This window comes from Leptidea sinapis, chromosome 33 (assembly GCF_905404315.1).
Source record: "Leptidea sinapis chromosome 33, ilLepSina1.1, whole genome shotgun sequence".
Classification (NCBI taxonomy): domain Eukaryota; kingdom Metazoa; phylum Arthropoda; class Insecta; order Lepidoptera; family Pieridae; genus Leptidea; species Leptidea sinapis.
Genome location: NC_066297.1, coordinates 5314442 through 5329326, shown reverse-complemented (window position 1 = coordinate 5329326; position 14885 = coordinate 5314442). Strand labels below are relative to the sequence as shown.

The window sequence follows — 14885 nt, the reverse complement described above, 5'->3', positions numbered from 1 at the left end:
AAAAGAAACAATTTGAAAATTAAATCTTGTTCAGTCGCGCAGAATCTTTATTTGTGCTGTTTGAATAACACCGAGCTGTCATGATTTTAAAACATCACTAAAAATATTTCTTTTAATTACTGTATCTACTCTGAACGCGAAAGGCGCGGCTTCGAGTCCCGCATGGTCCATACATTTTAGAACAAATTATGTTTCTATAAAAAATATTATGGCAAATTTTAATAGTAAATACAGTCCTTACTTGTGTTTTAAATCATTTAATAAGGTATTTTATTTTAATGTAATAATTTTAATGATCGCTTAAGGATCTAGTTTAGAAGATTTGTTAATAAAGACTTTGTACACAAAATATGAATAAAAACAGTCTGTCTGTCTAATCCAGATTTGATTGACGTGTATATATGTCAGTTTATGTTTTAATTACTCGACAAGAGATACATATTGCTGATAAGGTTTTTACGAGCTTGCGTGTTTCCGGGTTGGGTTTTAAATATGTTAATTGCTCTTTGGTCGCTTAGACTTATAAATATGTGTTAAAGAAAGATCTTTGAACTCTCCGTTTTTTCATTATTAGTCATTACGGTCATTTAGATAGTACAGATTCAAAACGAACTTTTAAATAAAAATAGCTTAAAAAACTAAAAAAAATACGCATTGGTTGAAAAGGTAATGGTGGAAATTAAAAATCTAAATGTAATGAATATCAATTCCTGCATTATCGACGATAAATGGGAAAATTATATAAATTAACATAAATCTTATTTTGCAAATTGAAAAATGGAATAATTTTATCAAATTAATATATTGTCTTCGGTCCTCGATATATCTACGAAGTTTGGCCGTTTAAAGTAGGTCAAAATCGCGCCCAAATGAGACGGTTACAAACAAACATACATACAGGTGAAGCTAATAAATAAATCAAAGCTTAAAATATTAAAAAACTCTCCCAGCATTCTTCAGTAGGCTGTATTATTAGAATACAGTACAAACGAGAAATCGTCAACGCGCCCAGTAATTAGGCGTTGCACCAGTGGGAGGCTCCTTTGCACATGATGCCGGCTAAATTATGGGTACCACAACGGCACATTTTTCTGCCGTGAAGCAGTAATGTGTAAGCATTATTGTGTTTCGATCTGAAGGGCGCCCTAGCTAGTTAAATTACTAGGCAAATTAGACTTAACATCTTAAGTCTCATGGTGACGAGTGTAATTGTGGTGCCGCCCAGAATTTTTGGGATTTTCAAGAATCCTGAGCGGCACTGCATTATTACGGCAGGGCTTATAAATTAGCATCAGCTGAACGTCCTTATTGTCTCGTCCCTTACTGTCATAAAAGTAGTACTGTCATAGTAAGTACGCTGAAACGGCGTAGTTCGTTAAATTGACCATTAGCAATGGCGGCCCTGCGTAGGTATTGTTTACAACTGGCAGTTGACAGTTTTCAAATAATTACGTCGTTGGTGTTCCGTTCTCACTTCCATATGCTACCAGAGATGCAAAGTCGAATGGGATTACATTTTCAGTTCATTTGATTAAAAATGTATTATTAAATAAGCCCTAATAAAAAGCGGTAATAGCTGATAATTGAAAAATATTTATTTCAGTAAAAAATATGGTACAAATATAGTGCCTAGATGTGACCTTCGATTAGGTGAGGAATACCTGTGACAGAAGGCCGCGCTCTTTCATAGCAATAAATATTAACCGTACCAAAAATTTATAATATCTTGTTGTGTGTACAAAAGAAAACGATTTGGTTTATAAAGTGTGATTAAGAAGTTGATTTCACAGTTCGGGTGAGTTTATGCCGAAGAATTTTTGTTGAAAACCACTCTGTACCTATGACGCCACACATTTAAGTGGTCATAATAATATATTAGTTGGTAACATGTAGTATGATTAATGACGTACAATAAATAACTAGACCCATAATCACGCTCAAAAATAAGGCAGAGTTTTCGTTCAGTTGTGCTTTGACCGCGCTTTGAATACAACGCCACGCAATGACAAAGTGTTCAACGAAAAACTATCCAAATAACAGCATATCCAAACTTAAAAAGGATGGAATGTAGTATTTAAGGTAAGTGCTCGTTAAAATTGACAAAATTGTGTAACGAACTTGACGTTTTTAATTAAAAAATTAAATACTTAAGGTAAGTGCTCGTTTAAATTGACAAAATTGTGTAACTCACATGACGTTTTTAATCATTTTGCTAAATAATTACATTTCAATTGATAAAAAAAAATACATCGCCCACGATATGTGCGAAAGAGATGTCCATCCCTTTCGCACATTTCGCACCACAATCTCGTATGATCTACTCGGACAAATGTCGTCAGAAAAATTTGACGACCTTTTAATAGGCGATTGTGAGGGAAATTGTTTATAGTGCGTCAAGGGGTGTGATTTTGACGACTCCTTTAGCCCAGTGGTTAGGGACCACTGAGATAGAGGGTTCGAATCCGGGTAGGTGCAATCATTTATATGATGAATATGAATGTTCGTTTCCGAGGCATGGATGTTAATTTGTGTTTATGTATGTTTAAGTATGTATATTGTATTAAATATATCGTTGTCTTGTGCCCATAGTACAGGCTATGCCTAGTTTAGGGCAAGATAATATTTGTAAGAGTGTGTCATTATTATTATAATAATTATTAATGGATGTGATGTTCGAATTAGCAGTAGTGATCTGGCCGAACAGCTCTTCGGAACTCTTCATTTACCAGCAAAATATTCCATAAATAATGTACGTTTACATAAGCAAAGCCTTTGTATAAGTAAGTTTTAAGCCGTTTTGTAATAATGTCACATTATTTATGCCCTGTTCAAGTTGAGATAAGTATAATGTCCTCTCCCACGTCACTACTTTATCGCCTCTTATTGTTAACACCGACAAGTACATTAGGCAAAGCGTATATCGGTCAAGTGTGTGTCGGTATTTCTCTATATAAGTTACGAACCTTCAAATTCAACGTTTTCTTTATAAAACCAAAAAAACTTATACAATTTCTATAAGTAAGTATTATAATTAATTGCCAATTGCTGATTTTGTGTCTAAAATATTTCTCTAGCTCTACACAGCGCGTTTCCTGCCGGCGGACCCCAGTATGAGCTCGATCCATTTAACCGCGTGCAAAGCAAAGTTGCTCAAATTGTCAGAGATCCAGTGCTCTGTGATCGGGTAGATCACTTGGCGTTACGGAGTGACGTCGCTTCATTGTGTGCCTTCTATCGCGTTTATCACGGGGAGTGTCTGAAGAGCTGTTTGATCTGATTCCTGCTGCCGAATTCCACCTTCACACAACACATAACAGAACAGGATATCATCCCCACCATCTGGATGTGTGGCGTTCCTTCACAGTACTGTTTTCAAGAAACTTGCTTCCACGTACAACCAAGCTGTGGGTGTGTGTACAATGAGCTTCCTTGTGCGGTGTTCCCAGTACAATACGACTCACATATATCAGCTTGATGTGATAACAAGCGTTACCAATGTCATGAACGAATAAGATATCCCAATTAATAATTATATTTATGTAACTACTGTTAATATTTGAATACTATTTAATATAATTATCACTATGCTTAGAAATAACCCTAATAGCATATAATATTGAGATCTTTAGTTAACTTGATTCGTGTTAGTTAGTTGGCACTACAGCAGTGCCAACTAACAGTTGGTAGCATCATCACGGTAGACGGTCGTGCTCTACATAAGCTAGAGCGCTAAGTTCGAGTAGGCATTACTTATTGTGAATAGTAAGGTGCTGCCCAAAATGTATTGAGTCAGTTATTATAATTATTATTAGTGGAAACTGTAAAATACAGATATTTCAATTTTATTAAGTGCGTTTAAATTACCAACCCCTTCGACACATACACGCTCCTGTGATTCTGTCGTTGCATGAAAATTTATACACCAGGTGACGCGAATGCTCGTTTGTCCTCCTTTTCCATAAAACAACCTCTGGTTTACTAAAATAATGTTATTATTTATTTATTTATTAATTTCCTTGCGCTTTCTGGTTGATCGAACATAAAAAAACACATACTCTAAAAGGCCGACAACGCTCAAGCGACCCCTCTGGTGTTGCCTGATAGAATGGGCAGCAGTGATCACTTGCCATAAGGTGACCAGTATATCGTTTTATTCTATAAAACTATGTCCTACACTATGACTTTATTTTAATTGCAAAGTTATTAAATACCAACAAGTTAACCTTTCTGTTCTATAAAACAGACTCATTCTTCGATAACGTAGACAATGAAACTTCAAACTTGTAAAAGCTCTAAAGGTTGGTGCATCCAATATACGATAATTTATATTTATACACTTTTCTATGAAATATTTTATATTATTCAAACACGATTCATATATTTGATGCATCACCTTACAAAATAATTTGTTTTGTATAATTACATTATAAATTACTCTATTTGATTGAATAGAGTGGCCTTTCAGTTTCTTGTATGTTCTTCTCACGAGCTCTTCTTGAACATATGGTAGATTTAGTAATTTAAAATAATCATTTATTTTAAGCCTAATTCAATAAAGACTAGACTTTGTATTTCCACAGCTAGATAAAAAAACGCGTTATATAAATTAGTTGTCAGAGACTGATATACAGACAGACAAACATTAACAGAAGTCGTTTTATTAGCTATAAAATATTTTTTTTTTTACGTTTAAGAACCCCAAAAACAATTAATTACCCATAATTTACCATCGACTGAGAACAGTTTAACTAACTAGGCGCTAAACTGCGGTTAAATAAACAATAATGAAGATTATACACAGTTAGCAACACCCACCAATTATTGAGTTAGTTCTGTTATAATAATTCTATTAGACGCTTGTTTATGTGTAATAACCGGTTGTTAGGCGGAACTGTAGAGAGTTGTTATAACAGATTTTTTAATTATATTGCTTTTTTGAAAATTATACTCATCTATTTGAAAGTTTCCTACACGGGCTAATAATTCCGACGGGCCAACAAAATTCACAGACAATATAGCCATTGAAGTGCGCATTGCACATGTTGACAACAGTTTATGTAAATTAATACTAAAAGCTAAATAGAATATATCAATGTATATAACGTAGAAATGCTTCACAATTGCTGTGTTTACATAAACTTTTAAGCTATGATATGGACTGACCTTCGCTTTTATCACAAATCGGTTTGCATGTGCCTGCCTTCAATTGACGGCTTAGTACTTTTTCCCCAATGCACATTAAATTCCACCACCGTAATTATGGCTTAAACTCTCCTCTACAGCTAATCTTACAATTATATAATTGTATTTTTAATATAGATGAAAACACTGATATCTTCTTTTAACTTTCTTAATTAAAAAAAAAAATATATTGCTCTCCAAAATTTATAGATTTTAGATTTTAAAATACCACATGTATTTCTTATAGTAATGTTGTGCCTACCTATAATTTAAGTACATTTACACTATTTTATTATATTTGTTTAATTCTTAGTGCATAATTTAATAAATTGTATTTAGTTGGTAAGCCTTTATGAATAAATAACATAAATTATAGTAAAATATAAAATCCCAGCTTTTTTAAAATGCTATTTTCATTCCTGTATAAGATATTTGTATATATGTTGAATTTTCATTAAATATTACAGCATGTGTAAATGACTGAATAGGAAACTTAAAAATCTATACTAAAAATATACTTATAAGCAACAAAATTCGCTAGATGTGCATTCTAAATATTTAACTCTGTAATAAAATGTTCTCATCGACATCAATAATATATAAAATAATCCATACCGCAGCCATCTCAAAAAATATCCTCATTTTCTGAAGTATATCAGATGATAGTGCTTCAGTTATCAATTACAATCGGGCAACAATTCACTGCAACATTGAATAGATTTATTAAAATGCTCAAATTTTATTGTTCAATTATATTTTAAAAATTATTAATTTAATTTATACAATCTTAATTCTTTATCATATGTACCAAATTAATTAAGGTAATAACTAGCCATATCTTTAGTTTAGAAGAACATAATAGAAGTTGAATTGATTTAATTTTGATAGATCCTTAATATCTCATCGATTAGCGTTGATAAACGAAAAATCAAACGTTGTAACAACTCTATAGATATCCTTGACCGTACAACATTTTTTATGTTCATTCTTTGCTCGTTTTTTTCCTGCAGCTTGTAAGAATTTTGTTAAACATTATCTTGTACATGTATTTTATTTATCATAACATTTTGACTCGTTACTTATCGACAGGGTCCTTTGATAGTAGGTCTATACGTCAATACACTACTAACTTTCTTTTTATTAGCCTTGTTTTAAAAATGTATGTCACCTTTTGACCTTTTCGTGTAGCTTTTAACAAAAAAAAAACATTCGACACAAGATATAAAAGTAATGATTGATTTAAATACATCTACACCTTTTCAGAAAGTGCTTTTATATTTGCAACTGGGCCGAAAAATAAAATAATTATGTTTGTTTTATTTTTTGAATATTTTGAAATCAATTACAATTTATAAACAAAGTTAGTTTTCACCGCGTTTATACCAACCTTTGGATTGGTATTAGTACATTAAATTTAGGACTATAATCGAGATATATAACTTATTCAAGCAACAAATAATCATTAAAATCAGTTCATATTTGCTAGACAACAAATACTTACAGAAAAATTGAGATTAAAACCATTTCCATTTTTCAACTCGTTAGTGTTGGCTTTATTGATAACTCGAAGTTAAATAAACACGGTTAACAAAAGATTTAGAAAACGTATCAATTAAATTTCATATTTTAATTGTTAAATGCTTTCTAATGATTAATTATCATGACTTGACTTAATACAAGGCTGCAAGTTGTGCATTTCTAAGTGAACAACTGGGACATAACGGTAAATATCCAATAACTGATTTTGAAAAGCTGACGTAAGTCAGAATGTGTAAAAATTATAGCTTTTACGGCTTGGTCATCCGACTTGCGTGTAAGTATCTTTAGGAGCGCAAAAAAATGCTGGGAGAGCTCTCAGAGCGCCGTTTGTTTCTAAAGCGGTAGTAGAATTCTACAGGAACCAATTTTAGAAAATAAATGCCTTTTATGCCTTTTATGTAGATTTTTGTGATCATCATCATCATATCAGCCGGAGGACGTCCACTGCTGGATAAAAGCCTCCCCCAAATATCTCCACGATGATCAGTCCTGCGCTAACCTCATTCAACGTATTCCGGTGATTTTTCCCTTACTGTCGGGCCATCTTGTGAGGGCCTTACCAACACTGCGTCTTCCGGTACGTGGTCGCAATTAGAGGAATTTACTGCTCCAAAGGCTATCTCTCACTTCGCAATCATTTCGGCTATGTGACTTTGATTCTCCTACGGATCTTCTCATTTTTGATTCGATCTCGCAGGGATCTCGCTCTGAGCATAGCCCTCTGAGCAACCATGCGCTTTCTCATCAGGTACATAGTCGATTAGTTCATCGTTTGTGGATGCAGCAAACTTTTGACTGAGATTTAATCTTTTCTTACTCAGAATATTTACTATTATCATAACTAAAAAGCCTAGATGATCTTCTAAGAGGAGGCCCTAGATGATCTTCTAAGAGGAGGCCCTAGATGATCTTCTAAGAGGAGGCCCTAGATGATCTTCTAAGAGGAGGCCCGAGTGTACACCTTGGTAAAGGGCAAAATACTCATGCATCTCATCTCATCAGACATCTCATGCAACAGACAACATAAAATTTGATGAAAAAAAATACTTAGCTACTGGGTCTACCTACAATAGAAAACTTTTCAAATGGCCGAGGACCTCTGAACTAAAACAAAGACTCAACATGAAGCATAATATCAAAACAGCCCTGATTTACGATTAGATACAGCAAATAATTTAATATCTCGCCCACACTCGGCTTTATTCGCCCACGCCATCTGTTTGTTGTAAATCTGAATTACTATCAATATCTGTGTTCTTCCGACTGTCTTTCACGACTTGACGAAACAATGTTTACTCTTATGTTATTTATAACGTGCTAAATAATTCGATTTGAAATATATAAATGGAATAACACGTGGTTTACTAAATAGTTCAAGAAAAACTATATAAATATAGATAATTAAAATTACGACAATGTAATCAAATCGCTTAAATCGTCAGTGATTTTAAATCGACATGATCCTCTTTTGTGCGCAGTCGAATATGCATTCAAACTAAATGCATTCATACTAAATGATAATAATTTATATAAACGGTAATCAGTAATTAAATTTCAAAGTGACATTTTGTTATTAATATATTGTATTGTAAATAAAGTCTTTATTTAACCAAATAATTTAAATTAAAGAGTTACTCAATAGGGTATACGTATAAATGGTAAAATGTTAGTAATTCAGGTAGGCAGTACTGCCCACTAACAGTTGTGTGACGGCAGTACTGCCCCAGAAGAAGGAAGAACACTGCATATACAGCTAATTATACTGCTGGTACAGAAATATTTGTAGTTGCAGAACAGCGTCGGACATACACTGTACATACAGTTATTTATTATGCCCCTTTCTTCATTACAGTGTGAGTCGTTTCATTGAAACTTGTGGGCACATCTGAATGACAGTATACCGCATCAAATTCGAAATTTATTTCTGTATTATCAACAAGACAGTCCAAGCCTTATATTGTCACGCGTTTACACCGAATTTATGGCACATCATCTCAAGTATGGCAATATTAACGTCGGTATAACACCATTTTTTACGCAAAAATCTCGTTCGATATTTCGTAATAACAGTTTAGGTCGTGAAATAAATTGCATTTGGGTAAAATGATCGTAAATTCAGATTGGGGGAACGGTACGGTAATTGAGGAAGTTGCAGTCTTAAGAGGACTCTATAGGACATTTAACGAAAATTTTTACATTTTATAAAACTTTAAACAAAAATTTTAGTTCTATGAAGTTAAGTACTAGTATATAATGTCTTTTTTTCATAACTTACTCTTTTTTTTTTTTAATTAACAGTCATTTAATATTACAGATTATTTACATATGACTTAATAATTAATAACGCTATTTATATAAGTAATAATAAAATAAAACTTAAATAATCTAACAAATTTAATTAATTACATATAGAAAATATCATTAAGATCGCTATCGGCAGGTAAGGTGCCCATGAAGCTGGCAACGTTACCTCTTTGTATAGCCAAACTTATTCTTTGACAGAGATACGTAGCAGATCTTGGGTCACCTGTTAAATCGTTTAGACGCCTGGATAGCTCTTTTACGAGTTTTTGTGCGGATGAACACAAAGGACCCATCGTCTCCACCCCAAAGGGAACAAATATGTATCCATCACCGAGTGATGAATATTTCCTCCGCTTTAGGTTTTCGGCAGATACCGCCGCTGCACCTCCCGCTCTAGATGAATGTTCAATATGAGAGGGAGCGTGTCCACACAAGTCGCATCCCACACCAGTGGCTTTCCACGACTCCAAGGAATCAACGTCATGCCATCAGGCCTCTTACCATCGTCACGTGAAATTCCATAACATAACTATATAATGAATAATTGAAAGTCTTTATTTGCAAACAATACAGTACATTAACATGGCAATTGTTTCACTTTCTAGTTTCTTTATTATCAGCTAATCTTCCGACATAGGCCTCCTCCAGATCTTCCATGACTATCTATTCATAGCAGTTTTTCTCCAGGTGGTTCCTGCCACCTTTCTTAAATCATCTTCCCATCTGATTATTAGTCTTCCTCTATTTTCTTTTCCGTATTTAAATTTGCATTCAATAACATATTTTGTACATTTTCTTTTACTGTCCCTTATTATAATGACCTGCCCTAAATATGCCTCTATTTTAAATTCTAAGTCGAGCTACCTCCATACTAGATAATCATTTTAAAATAACATTTACGTCAATGTATTGGTAATTTTATTTTGTAAACACTAGAGTAGCATTATTTGAAATAATAAATACTTTTAATTTTTAACAGAAAAAGCCACTAAATTAACCATTTAACTGAGCTCGATTGCTCATTTTCAAAATTGCATTTTTGTTTTGCCATACGAATCCTTTTAACGATATAGTCACAGACTACAACCCATGCTTTTCGGGTTCAATCAGAAAGTTTCATTATACAATAAGTGATCACCGCCCACCATAAATTATTAAACACAATTTGACAAAAAAATTATGTCTCAATAAACAGAACTATGCAAATGAACAAGAGAATATTGTGCCAATGATTTTCATTTAAAATGTAGAGCTCGTGAGAAGACAAGAAACTCAACGGCCAATCTTTTAAACCAATAGAGTATTTTGAAATAGCTGATATTTACTTACCTACTTAGATCATTTATACGTCTAGATAGACTATAATATAGTCTATATCATGATAGCAGTGAAAACATCAAAAAAAAATCCCTTTCGAATTAACCTCTATTTTGAGCAATTCACGCACACTAACACATAGTTTTTTTACAAATCGTGAGTGTAAACGTATAGCTAATAAATAGTAAAGTGACGCGTAGTGTCACGCACACTAAACTAATATCCCTGGCCTGTTTTTATCGGTTGTCTAACAACAAGAGACTCTATCTAGATGTATAATCTATCTAAGCTTACCTACATAACAAATTAGTTTGAAATTTTCTTCATGTAATAATTTTCATCCAATATATAAATTTATGTCCAAAGTTATAAAGCGTTTTAAATATCAGATATTTCACAAAAAGTAATAAGAAAAAGTGTATAAATATAAATTATCAATATTGGAGGCATCGACCTGTAGAGTTTGAATTCATTGTTTGCATAAAGATGCTTCGTGAACGTGATGTTCACGATTACTGTCATAATTAGTTATCACATCAAAAAATACAACGATTTATTAACTACAACAGATCGACCACGCTTCATAAGTAGCACCCGTTCAACAGTTGACGCATGGACCAGCCATCATGGATTGGCGTTCCCTATTACGAATTAACACAAAAATTTGTCTATGCTGTATTTTACGTGTGATTGAAGTAAATTTATTTTTTTTTCTCGCAAACACTGACAGATAAACCCAAAAAACTGGCAACATTAGCTCTTTGAATCCGCGATAACTTATTCTGTGTCAGATATCTAATCTCGACGAAGCCTTGACATCTACTTGATGAGTTTTTAAGTCTACGGGACCCCAAGAACGATGGGTTCTTCTCCATAGAAGAAATACGCATATTGTTAGTAGGTAATCACGCGCCATATTCCGCAACTGTACGACTACAACATACATATTTAGCGTACGCATTTTAGTAATCTTCAAAATTTAGCCCTGTGCTTCCTCGGGACGTAAAAATAATAGGAAAGTCTCAGATCCAAGGGTGTCATAAGAGGCGACTAAGGGCATTTACCAGTGGGAGGCGCCGTTGCACAGGATGCCGATTAGATTATGGGTACCACAACGGCGCCTTTTTCTGCCGTGATGGGCGGTGATCACTTATTGTGTAAGCATTCATGAAATTACTGGGCAAATGAGACTCAGCATCTTATGTCTCAAGGTGACGAGTGCAATCATTCTAGTGCCGCTCAGGGCTTTTCGGTTTTTCAAGAATCCTAAGCCGCTCTATATTGTAGGCAGGGCGTATCAATTACCATCAGCTGAACGTCCTTGCTCGTCTCATCGCTTATTGTCATAAAAAAATGAGGTCCCACAGAAAAAAAAAATTTAAAATTCTCTTAGGAGAATTCTCATACAAAAAAACTTGTAGATCTCTGTTTTATTTCGTCGTACGCAACTTTAAAACGGAAAATGCTACAAGCTGCCCTTTGGAACCCGCTCTTAACGTAAATCTATCACTTTATTAACATGTCGGACAACTCTATGTGTTCACATTTATACAACTTCTTACACACCGTAAACTATACCGTTATCAACTTTATCACCTACGCCGTAAAGCTCATAATCGTAACTTAAGTTATTCCAGTTGAGTTTTTGCACTTTTTGTATACATTGACAAATACTTCGATTTTTAGTTTACTAGAAGTGCTGTGTGCGGATTATGAAGATGTGTGAAAAATGGATGTTCTATTATAACTATATTTTATAGACTTTTATATAGGGACTTCTTAAAGTTGCCGTATTATGAGTAAAATATATTAATGGTATAGGCATAAAAGGCGTTTATTTTCTCAAACTTGGTGCGTTTAGAATTCTTTTTGATGCCATTTATAGTACACTAGATACTACTATCGCTTCGGAAACAAATGGCGCTCCGAGAGAGAAGAAGCGGCGCAAGAAACTCTGTACATTTGTTAGTAAACAGATTGTATTAGTCAATCTAGCAAAGGAAATTTAATTCTGATAGTGAAAATGAGATGAAATTTTCCGTGCGTGCTTTTTTATGGGAGAACAAACCATTTGACCGCTCGATACGCAGAACTGCTCGAAATATCGGGGATCCACTGCGATATGAACTTTTAGGTAATTTGGAGATTTGTTAAGGTGAAAATTGTTTTACATCGCCTCAATTTTTTTGTCCACCTCTCGCATATTGCATTACAGCCAATTGCGTAGTAGGGGTTAAGATGAATCATTAATTTCAACTACTGCTTTCGAGTCAGTTTGGCAGAGTTATTTAATACGCAAGATTTAAGCTGTGATTCTCGAGAGCGTGGGTTCAAACCTCACACATGACAAAGAGTTTTTTTTACATAATTTTTATGATTGAGTACAGCATTATATATAATATATACATTTATTCTTTTTCTTTTTATTGTTATTCCTAGTATTAATATTTTTTTATGACAAATGAGGACAAACGAGCGTACGGATCACCTGGTATTAAGTGATCACCGACACCCACATTCTCTTGCAACAATAGAGGAATCACAGGAGCGTTGTCGGCCTGTAAGGAATGTGTACGCGCTTTTTTTTTGAAGGTAGCCATGTCGTATCGTCGCAGAATTATTATTGCGGAAATCCATAACTCAAATCATTTTATAAGAAGTCTCTTATACTATACATACACCTTTTTTATCACATATAAGATAACAAAGGATCAATTATAATTATTTCATTGCAAGAGTAAGTCCCACCTGTAAGTAATACACAAATAAATTAAAGTTGGCTTATGTTTCCAGCACGTTAACAAACAGACGTGCATCCATTTACGAGTCATATTACTGGAAACGACTTATGACGACTGGTTTCCGATGTATTTAAATATATATTTTGTATCAGATCATATATCCACCAATTGTTGAGTCGCTTGACGATTCCAGTCACTATATTTACTTCTTCTTACCTTTCCGAATCAGTGATATAGATAAATAATCTTATAATAAAATATATACTAAAAATAACTCGAATAGAATCAGCGCAGAAAAATCGTGTCGAGACTCCATCATGTCGATTATATTAATTATAATAACCAAAAAAGGCTATATGAACTTGAAATTGTAAATGCGTCGAAAGGCGTCCCAGTTGATTTTACTTTACAAACTCATAAACAACCTTAAGGACTGTCCAGATGTTCTTTAAAACATTGGCATGGCAAGACGTCTACTGCTGGGCAAAGGCCTCCTCCAAAGATTTCCACGACGATCGGTCCTGCGCTGCCCTCATCCAACGTATTCCGGCGATCTTGACCAGATCGTCGGTCCATCTTGTCCAACACTACGTCTACCAGTACGTGGTCGCCATTCCTGGACTTTACTGTGCCAACGGCCATCTGTCCGTCGAACTATGTGCTCTGCCCACTGCCATTTCCGTTTCGCAATCATTTGGGCTATGTCATTGACTTTGGTACTTCTACGGATCTCCTGATTTCTGATTCGATCTCGCAGGGAAACTCCGAGCATAGCCTTCTCCATTGCCCTCTGTGTGACCATGAGCTTTCTCATCAGGCCCATAGTTAGCAACCACTGGCAACACACACTGGTTGAAAAGCTTCGTCTTCAGACACTGTGGTATTTGGGACGAGAAGATTTTACGAATTGGCATTTGTGTACCAGTATTTAATTGTCTAATATGTACTTATTTCCCAATATTTGTTTAATTTTCTAGAAATAATTACGGTCTTAACTCTCCCATTCAACTCATATGTGTAAGCTATTTTAAAATATTTAAATTAGATCATAATATTGATATTTTTTCAAATTTTAACTTTTACAAAAAACAGGTGTCCTTGTCATTAAAAAGCTTAAATATGGATCAGTAAGTATTTAGTCTCTAGTAAATTCACTATTTTTATTTTTATAAAATGGTTTTAGCATTTGTTTAAGTTTAGTAACACTGTACATACCTTTAATTTAGATTTGTAAATAGTAACATTTATTAATGTTTATCTTACTCGTTTATGTTTAATTATGTATCTAGTTGGTAAGCCTTAATAAATAAATAAATTATGGGGAAGTGTGCCAAGAATACTGGCAGCATTTCTGCGATGGATAGTCAGGCTGATCTGTTCACTGAAATAGTTGCCAGCGCTTGGGATTCCAGTAGCCCTATTGAGAAGCGCCTCTGGGCCCCACGGACCAAGTGTCTAGACACCAAACGGCACAAAGATGTAAGACTCATTGAGACCGATATATTTCCGTCGTTTGCTATCTTCGACAGTTGAAGCAGCAGCCCTAGCACCAACTGACGTAACTTGGACATGAGAAGGAGCCAGTCGCATCCCACACCAAAAATATATATCAATTTCAATTAGAATTAATTAACGAATTAGGATTCGAAGCCGAATTAGAGTCCCAACAAGAGATATGAAACGAATAGAGTCAGACGATTTTTACGATTCGATATTAGAACCCAGGAATAAAGTTAGGGTCAGTTACCACTAGGGCGATAGGTCACCAAATTTTTTTATAAGAAAATGCGAGGTGACGAGCGT

The 14885-nt window shown here is 34.2% G+C and overlaps 1 protein-coding gene across 1 annotated transcript in view; it reads right to left on the bottom strand.

Moving 5' to 3' along the window:
* The window catches only part of LOC126974806 (extracellular serine/threonine protein kinase four-jointed), a 39654-nt gene that overhangs the window by 3831 nt on the left and 20938 nt on the right, over positions 1 to 14885 (bottom strand). The gene's annotated exons all lie outside the window — the stretch shown is intronic.